Source organism: Diadema antillarum, unplaced genomic scaffold (assembly GCF_040938485.1).
Source record: "Diadema antillarum isolate AM-2024a unplaced genomic scaffold, OU_Dant_1.0 seq00000524_RagTag, whole genome shotgun sequence".
NCBI classification, from domain to species: Eukaryota; Metazoa; Echinodermata; class Echinoidea; order Diadematoida; family Diadematidae; genus Diadema; species Diadema antillarum.
Window position 1 is genome coordinate 203,193 of NW_027271476.1, and position 10,548 is coordinate 213,740.

Genomic DNA, 10,548 nt, shown 5'->3' on the forward strand with positions numbered 1-10,548 from the left:
GTCTTTCTGAACAACTTTCTACCAAGTGGAATCGACTTGCTGCGCAAGTGTTGTTGAGAAGGGTTTTCAAGATACCTCGATGGTGCATGCTCATGCAGATCATACGATAAGCAAAGCCCGGGAGTGTCAGGCCATAGATGGTGACATGAGTTGTTAAAATTCTCGTTGTGCCAATTGCATGGATGATTATCCGTGCATGATCTGTGAATTTCAGAAAGGATTTATCTATGTGGTAGAAGTCCCTTCACTACATTTTGTTGTAGAAGTTGGGAGCTCACAAGACCCAAGGCCACGTGAAGAGGGTATAGGATCGCCCAAATTTTGCTCTCGATTTTTGGTGTGAGAACTGCTTGGGCATTCGATGGCAATTGAGCATTTGCTTCGCGATTTTATAGAGACTTACCTTCTGATGAGGCAGTGAGACTGCCTTCATTAGCAAATTAGCCAATTTTTGAATTTGGCCCAAATGAGATCAGAATTTAAGTTAAAATCAAATTTGGTACCAGGCCTTGAAAGAGTTTGGCTGTAAAGGCATGGCATCCGGATCAATTCGGTTGTCAAAATGACCATAACCACAAGGGCAGAGTCAAGGCCACCCATACAGGGCAACGCAATCAGTTTTGCCGGGAAGGAGGCTGACATGAGAATATCGTCGTCTGATGAGCTGCCGATGGGGATTTCTAGCTCGCTGAAGTCTTCGATGGGCGGGGCAGCGCCCCTGTCCCCGCGGACATGGCTGGCATGTCTGGAGTAATCGCCGGGAGGAGAAGCTCTCCTGCACCAGCTGGCATGGCTCGCATGCCGTTTGTCATCACCACGGTGTGCCGCCACCCTATCCATGAAGCGGGAGAGTATCTCGCTCTCTCAAGTTGAGCTTCAAGGCGGCCTTCCATGCCCTGATCTCCCCGCGGGGATGGCGGCTGAGAGGTAGCGTCGTCTTTCCGATCACTAGACATTGGAGTTTGAGATGTATAATCAGGGAGGTGTCTCACCTCCCTGGTATAATTCACTGCCGTCACACTTGAAAAAGATGCTTACTGCTCACTGACACGGATATTTATAGCCAACTGGGACTGCCTGGAATTTTTACCTACTTTGAATTTCATTATGTGACTTCACTGCCTTAAACACCTGGGAAATGCTAACCTCTGAAGACTTATACGAGTATTACGTAATAGAATAGATATCAGACACAAAGACGTATATATGGGAAGAGTGCGGAATGGACACAGGCAGGTGCGTCCCGTATGTACAGAAACTAAAGGCCGTGTCACACCAGCCTTGCGTGCGACTTGCAAAGAACAATTTTGACTACCCGGAGGTACCCGTAGATGATCCGCACATGACAGTACCTAGCATGTATCTCAAAAGTAGTCGCCCGGAGGTGCTCACGCATATTTTTTTACCCGCAACCGTGTTTAGGCCTAGCTGTCACACCTTTCCGGGCAAGCTACTCGGGCTTGTTACGTGTAGGGATTTTCTAGCATACCGGACATTCCTGAGGGCGGAAAAGGATTTGTGCGAGTCGGCGCATGTGTCTTACTTGCTGGACGCGTTATACTTGCGAGTATACTGTGTGACCTTTGTACCAGTCGCGTGGGGGCTGACAACTCAGTGAAGGAATTCCTTTAATGGAATGGCTGAAATCTCACAGAATTTCATTATCTTGGCTGCATACGGGACTGCGAAGTACCTGCGTGGGAACTGCCTGGGAAGTACTGCCGCTAAGGGTCTCCTACTGGCGTTCTGCGTGGACCTCTACGGGCATTCCCGCGACTCACCCGGAAAAAGTTTTGGTCATGCTCAAAACTTGGCTGCGGTTAAATCGGACTTGCGTGAGCACCTCCGGGCGCTAGATACTGTCAGGCGCGGACCAACTGCGGAGATCTCCGGGGAGTAAATTTGTTTCCCCGCAAGTCAAGCCGCAGAAGTTCCCCCGTACGGTATGACAAGGCATGAATAAAAAATTGCAAACATTCTTGTTCGCCCGCTGAAAATCTTCCACGTGCTGGAAACTACCTCCTCGCCACAAACCCGCGTAGCTTGCCCGGACTGGTGTGACACCGCCTTCAAGAACAAGCCATGAAAGCCAGGGATAAAGAAAGAATAGAGTAGGGTTTCTGTTAAGAACATCACTGATCGTGCTACTGTGTGATCAACATGTTCTTAACTGCTTTTTTGAATGAATATATGGACTTGATGTTACGTAATTCAGGGGGTAATTTATTCCAAATATATGGGCCAGTGTGTCTTACGGATTTATGGGCTAAGAGTGTTTTGGGGTTACATAAGTGCACGTCTGTTGCTTGCCTTGTTGGATACGAATGAACTTCTGCATATAAATGGAACATATTTTCAAATGAACATGGTAATGAATTAGTATTAAAACGGAACATGAAAAGTGCGTTTTGCAAAATATGAATATCTTTTACCTTTAAAGTCTTAAAAGAGGAAAATGAGGATCTGTGTGATCATAATAACCAGCATTAGCACATATACGAATAGCTTTCCTTTTCAATTTTAATATGGTATCATTGCCATACATCGGATTTGCTCGTATGATGTTACAATAAGATATATACGGTAAAACCAGAGTGTTATAAAGCATGATTAAGATATCCAGAGGCAAATGATGTTTCAGTTTGCATAATATTCCAACATTTCGAGCAATAGGAGATTTAATGTATTTCACATGGTCTTTCCCACTCAGATTTTCATTAATTATCATTCCAAGGAACTTGATAGATGATTCTTCTCAAAAGAAATACCATCTATTTTCAAATGACATTCAAAATCACTATTAATATTTTTCCTCTGATGTTTGAAATGAATATAATTCGTTTTTTGTATATTCAAAGATAAAGCATTACTTTTATACCACTGAGACAATTTGGATAATTCAAGGTTTAATGATCTCATAAGACACCGAAAATCTGAGTTAGAGAAAAATACATTTGTATCATCAGCAAAAATTATATATTGTAATTTATTCGAAGAACTGGGTAAATCATTAATATACAATAAAAATAACAATGGCCCTAATATTGACCCCTGCGGTACGCCACGTTCAATCAACACTGTTTCAGAATTACAGGAATCAAAACATGTATATTGCTTTCTATCGCATAGATAACTTGCGAACAGCTTGAGAGCAGTTCCTCTTATGACGTAGTAATGCAGCTTTGACAATAAAATGAAACGGCCAAGAGTATCAAATGCTTTGTCAAGTCCATGAAAATATATACAACATGCTTTTGGTCAGCTAAAGCATTAAAATTGATACTCTATCATATAATTGAGCTGGTGCCAAGTCAGTTGAATGTGATTTCCTGAATCCATATTGATCACAATGCAGAATATTGTGTTTGGTCAGGAAATTTTCTAATTTATTGTATATGATTCTTTCCAATATTTTAGAAATACTAGGTAACAAAGAAATGGGTTGGTAATTACTAATAGATGAAGAATCATCTTTTTTTGTACACAGGAATAACTTTTGCGAACTTGAGCAGTTGAGCAGGGTGGGGAATATTCCGGATGATAAACAGAGATTGAAGATATGAGAGAGGGGCGTAATAATCGAATCAATGACGTGCTTCAACAAAACAGTGCTAATTCCGTCATGACCAGCAGAATGTGATGATTTCAAAGACAATGGTATATCTATAATTTCTTTTTTATCAGTAGATTTAAAAAATATTGAATTATTACATGGATTATAAAGGTAAGTATTTAAGTTTGTTCCGTGGCTATCAATATTTTTGGCCTGGTTAGAACCAACTTCAGCAAAAAAAAAAAAAAAAAAAAAAAAAAAAAGTATTGAAGGCATCAGCCGCACTTTGTGAAGAATTTACTCGGTCATCATTGATATGAAATATTTGTGAATTGTCTGATTACTCTTCCCAAATATTTGCTTCACAATTTTCCAAGTGGAAGACAGTTTCCATTGTGCATTCTTAAATTGATTCATATAGAATAATTTACGTGACGTCCTATATCATCATGGCCATATACTGTTTATAATTATGTATATTTTCATCAGAGTGTTCATATAATTGTTACTTATACAATTCATTTCTCTTTGTTATTGATTGTAAGATTCCTCGTGCAATCCATGGGTGTCTCGATTTTTTACCTGTATTCGTTTTATTTTGCAATGGGATATTTTCATCAAAATGAAATAAGATTTATTCCAAAACAGATTATATGCCTCATCCACGTCATCACAGGCAAGGATGTTATCCCAGTTTTCACATAATAAAGCTTTATTAAATTGGTTAATATTTTCTGGGGTGAACCTCCGATATTTCATTCTTCGTGTTTTGTTTAGGGACCTTTGCTTTTCAGACTGAGTAAGGAAAATGGGGAGATGATCTGAGATCTCGCTGTAAACAATACCGGAGTGAATTTGTGCTTTCTTTATGTTTATAAGTATATTGTTAATCAATGATAATGATTGATAATCAATTCTTGTCGGCTTATCAATAACATAGTGGAAATAATTGGAATTGATTATGCTGCAAAATCGTTCTGTATTATTACTTTCAGATAATAAATCAATATTAAAATCACCCATTACACAATCTATCTTATTACTCTTAGTAATCTTAAATAATAAATTTCAAAATCACTTAGAAATAAGTCTATGCTTGTGTTTGGTGGTCGGTATATAACCTTAATAATGATATTCTTTCCAGGTGGAATTTCAACTTCTACCGATAAAAGTTCAACGTTTACAATTGGAAAAAGAAAGTCATGCCTTACTCTAAACGAGAACGTATTTACAACAAAGAGAGCGACGCCTCCTCCTCGACGGTCTCTTCTATCAGAGCGGATCGTGGAATAACCATCAATATCATATTAATGGGTGGTGATTTTTCATTCAACCAGGTTTCACTTATACCAATAGATGAGAAATCGAAGTTAAGGGATGATAACGAAGCATGTACACTGTCATAATTCTTGGGTAGACTGCGAGCATTGAAATGTAGAAAGCTTAAATCTGATTCAGTTTGACAGTGTAAAGTATCTATACGGGTATTAAAGGGGCATTCCAAACGATTTCATACTAATTTCACATCATGTAGTACATAAATCGACAGCTCCATGTATAGATTTGTGGAATTTATTGTGGTCCTTGAGCAGAGAAACCAATAAATTGAAAATCTTAAACAAATTACACTGAACAGTGTTGATAACAGCAAAGTCTCATATATTTCAGAAATGTAGCAGTGTAATTCCATTACAATACCGCTTGCTCAACAATTTCACCTGTGAAAAATCTATGCATGCCTTCTTCTTTTGTTCTGCTTCCTTGAGCCCCAACTCCTGCATTCTTATGGTGAGGCTCCTATGTCATCAACCTTGTTCATTGCAATTTGTTATCGATTTTGAAAACATTCTCATTCCTCATCCCAATCACTAAAAATTCTGAAACTCTGTATTCAGTTTAACTAATTTATAATTGTTCAAATGTAAAAGTCTGAAAATCATCCGGAGGTCCTCTTTGAATTCTTTGGGCAAATAATATTTACAACCAGCTAGATTCACATCATTTTCTTCTTCAAAATTCATTCACAAATATATTTCTATATGCTTTCAAACAGCAATTGTAACATGGCATGGCATGATATACGTACAACTGAGCGATTGGTAATTGAGGCAAGTGACGTAGTGGAAGGAACGGAAAGAGGAAGGACGAGCATCATTAGGAAAGTTACAAACTACGTATACATTAACGATAAATTATGAACAGAAAAAAAAAGTTTGAGAGACCAACGAGGAGAGAGAGAGAGAGAGAGAGAGAAAGAGAGAGAGAGAATAGGGTAAAGCAGAAGCCTGATGTGATAAAAGGCTAGAACAGCAATTCAGTTTATGTCAGTCTGTCACTTACAAATCTGATCAGGGAAGTGTTAGAAAAGGAGAGACAACTCTTCGTAGTTCATGCAAACACATGTTTGGGTTCAAAGCGTTACAATGGGATGTCTAGCATTCCACTATACGCTTTGAAGTCATGCTCTGCACCGCTCTAGTTGCAAGGCGAAGTTCGGAGACGAAGAACGCACTTCACCTTTCGTTGAATTACAAGCTTTATTTCCCAGTAAAATTTTAAATGAAATACTCGAATTGATTAAGAGTAGTTTAGGAAAGAATTCAATATTATAAACATGTATTTCTAGTTTCTTCGTAATGCGCAAATCGAAATGAAATGAAAATTAGGCCCTCTTAAAAACCTAATATCTTTCTATAATGCGCACATTTCCGCATGTTAGTTTTCTATCCTTTAATCTGGGATATTTTGATCTTTCAAATAAAGTACTCCACTAAAGCGTGCTCCAGCGTGCTTTAAAATATTTGCTGTTAAAATTGTCAATTTTACACTGCATTTTGATTCGCTGCTCCAACTCAAGGTACACAAATTCATTGTTGCCATCACATTGAAAGAGAGAGAGCGAAATGCAGCAGGGGCAAGTATTTCTAGATGTGAGAGAGCGAGTCCCGATTATTGATGCTCTCTTTTGTCAAAGCGCCTGATTTCCACCTGTAGTTAAGCGCATAACTTCTCGGTGGTGCCGGGCATGACTTCAAAGGAGAGCAGGAGTTGTGTCTCCTTTTCTAACACCTCCCTGATATAAACAAGAGCGGTGATCAAAATGGCGTCCTTAAAGGTGCAATAGAACAAATCAGAATTCATGCGGAAGGCCACCAGAATTACGTCATTTTCCAGTGAAGAAACGAAGTTTTGTTCCCTGGACGTAGAGATGATGGACTTGTTTTGACCATTTCCTTTTCTCTTCTACATGTAGGTCAGCTTTGGTGTTGCAAATTATATAATCAACTATGATTTCCCCTTACCTCAACTACGGAATACTGGCATGAGGTAACACGTCCCAATCTTTTCTTCACTCGGTCTTTCTTCTACAAGAGCGCGCTATTAGAATAATTGATAAGACTGGGTATTTATCTCATACAGATGAATTTTTCCATAAGAAATAAAAAAATGAAAACGTCAGATTTATTTCATTACAATTTATGGATATTCATGTACAAATTATCCAAAAATGATCTTCCTGATATATATATATTTTTTTTGCATATGTTTAAAGGAAATTGTTCTATTCTTAATTATCCCACCCGCCAAAGTGACGCTTATCACCTTCCACTTACCCAAACCATTTTTGCGAAACAAAAATTATGTATACAAGGCCGAAATACTGGATCGATCTCCCCATTGAACTCACAGGTTGTTTGTCTTTGCCGACCTTCAAATACAAATTAAGACTGAATTCATTGAAAAATTACATTGCGTAAGTCCATTGACATTTCCTTCTATCTTGTTTATGTGCCTTTTCCTGCTGTGTTGGTTGTTATTCAAATCAGTTAAAGGACAAGTTCACCTTCATAGACATGTGGGTTGAGTGAATGCAGCAATATTAGTAAAACACATCAATGAGAGTTTGAGGAAAATCGGACAATCCGTTCAAAAGTTATGAATTTTTGAAGTTTATGCTCAGTCACAGCTGGATGAGAAGACTACTATAGCTTGTGATGTCATATGAGTACAAGAAAGTATAAAGAAAATTCAATATATTCTCACTTTTCTCACATAATAAAAGAACACTCGACTTCTCTCTTTCAGAAGTCAGGGGGAATAATATTACCCCTAACATAAGTCAGTAACAAGTCGAGGAAATGTGCACTTTATTTAAAAAGTCAAGTTTTGTGAAATTCTCTTTTTATTTTCCTTGTATCGTTGTACGCATGTGACATCATACACTGTAGTAGTCTTCTCCTCCAGCAGTGATTGCACAGATATTTTAAAAATTCATAACTTTTGAACGGATTGTCGGATTTTCCCCAAACTTTCACTGATGTGTTCTACTAACATTGTTGCCTTCACTCAATCCACATGTTTATGAAGGTGAACTTGTCCTTTAAGCATCTCTGTTTGCGCTCTTAAACTCCTCCACACCAGTACACTTTTTCGTACCCTAAGACTTCGGAACGCGTGAACAGCTGGCTTGTTGTATTCATCTCAGTGCTATACTGGCTGGTAATTCTAATTCTAATTCTAATTCTTCTTTGAATGTTAGTACGTGTATGTTCACTTTTTAGGCTTCCCGTATCTCTTCCGAGGATTCGCATGTCGAGTTGTTGGTTTTTCAGCATTACTCAAATCGTATTATTACACTATTGTAAACTTGCTAAATCAACTGTTCTTACGTCTGAAGAATGTGGTTGTGTGTATATCAATATTTGTATTAAGAAGATTCTGTTATTGCCCCGGGTATTTTTGCCTTTCATTTTTGTTTTTCTTTATTTTGGTCCTACGTTGCATCCGTGCTCCTCATCTGTATCTTACACTCTGTTCAGAATTTGGGACCTACGCTTAACAAGCTCGCTTTTAAGTAGGTTCCATCATATTTCTTCAGCGTTATGCACAGAGCCAAACGTACGATGATAGACAGCTATGTTTTATATGTTTACATTAATTTGCTGTGCATCCAAGCCGGATATTATGATTCACTATGTTTTTAGTATATTTGATGTACATTCCTTCATTGAGAAATATGAAAATAAATTGAATTGAAATGAATTGAATTATATTGGCTTTTCGAACTTGTCGAATTTCACATGTATTCAACTTTGACCGGCATCTTTATTGAGAGTACACTACCAGAAAATAAGAAACCACTTATGACATAGATTTTATGAAAGAGCGTACAATAAGATTGCTAAAATGGCTTTGAAATGCCTGATATAACATATCAAAGTGGTCCTGATAAAAAATTGATTCAACTTTAAGTAGGACCACTTTGTTATTGGAATTCCCAAAATTCTCAGTTCTTTAAAAACAATTTTCATCAGATATTGATTTTTTTTTTTTTGGGGGGGGGGGGGGGGATTGCATGCTCTTTCATAATTTATGAGCAGTTTCTCATTATCCAGCAAAGTATATATATCTGAACCCTCATCTCAACCAGAACTATGCTATACCTTTAAGTACCATTGAAACACCGTTTATATGTCGAGTCCATAAATAAAACACCGTTCACCTTTGACCACTCACCCCTGGAGTACATTCTAAAAGACCTTTTACCAGTTGAAGCCACGAATGAAATACGATTCAGCATTAAAGTACCATTGAAACGCCATTTACCAGTCGATTAGACAAATCAAATACAATTTGCCATTCAAAACTAAACACTTAACAATGCTTGAAGTACCTTTGAAAAACCGTACTAGTCGAGTCCACAAATACGAAACCATTCATTATCATTATTGCCATTGAAACACGGTGTACTCGTCATATTCAGAAATGGCATACCATTCACCATTGGCCATTAAGGTGTCATTGCAAGACGTATCGTTTTATATTTTGCTTATTCATGTAGGAGAGACAGGTAAATTGGGTCATATCTTCAAAATTTGTGACCATGATTAAAAGTCTATCATCAATTAGTTTTAAATGTCACGGTAATTTCTTCTATCCCTGAGTTGATAAAATCAAATGAACTCTACCGTTTTTATTTACAGACAAGCTATTGTACAATGAGAGCTTACCTTTACATTCAGCAGAGTTTTACGTTATGGATTATTTGTTGTACTAACAAGAGGAAAGTTAAGCGAATAGCTGTGAGCTCAACTTTTTAAGTTCTCATTTGCATTTCACTTTACAACCTACAGATCACTTTCGGACGCTGATTTAAGACATGTGCGGTTATTTTGTCAATATTAAAGACATGGGGGGGGGGAGAAAGAGAAGAGAATATCTCGGTATTTAAAATTCATTGTCTCATATTGTTTCGTTACACAAAGTCACTTCATCAGTTACAGTGATGTCAACTACAACACATATCATAATAACAGCAACTTCAACAGCATCACATTGACCAGTCATGTAAGAAATAATTTTAAAAAATGCACATCTAATTACGGTTACTGCGAATACTAATCCCTGAACGCTATGCAATGTTTTTGCAATACCGCTTCAGAAAAAAAAAGTAAATGAGTGTGTAGAATCACAATGTAGGTGTGGCAACGTATTCCTCCTAAATTGCACTTGAGAAGATCAGGGAATACATGTATTCCTCTTCCATTGCCCGAACATGTACATATTCTTTTTTTCTCAACCGACTGACAAATCGCCCTCACTCTACATCGACGTAAATAAGCACCGAATTAATCAGTTTTTTAGCATTAGCCAAGGAAACAAACAAAACAAAACACACACACACACACACACACGCACACGCACACGCACACACATGGGCGTACAATGTTGGCCTACTTGGGCCGCTGAATTCACATCAATGACCTCCTGATCACCGGACTGGCGTCTTTTGTCCGTTTGACCACCGAGCTTCCGCCCGACAGCCAGTGCTGGTTCTCTATGTAAATCATTTAGCATACAGCGGGTATACTGCGTATCCTATACAAATTAATGAAATTCTTGCGTCCAGATTTTTTTTTGATTCTGTTGCAAATCTTACTTACTGACAAATTTGCCTACATCGTCATAAAGTATCGAAGTAATGACTGCTTGAA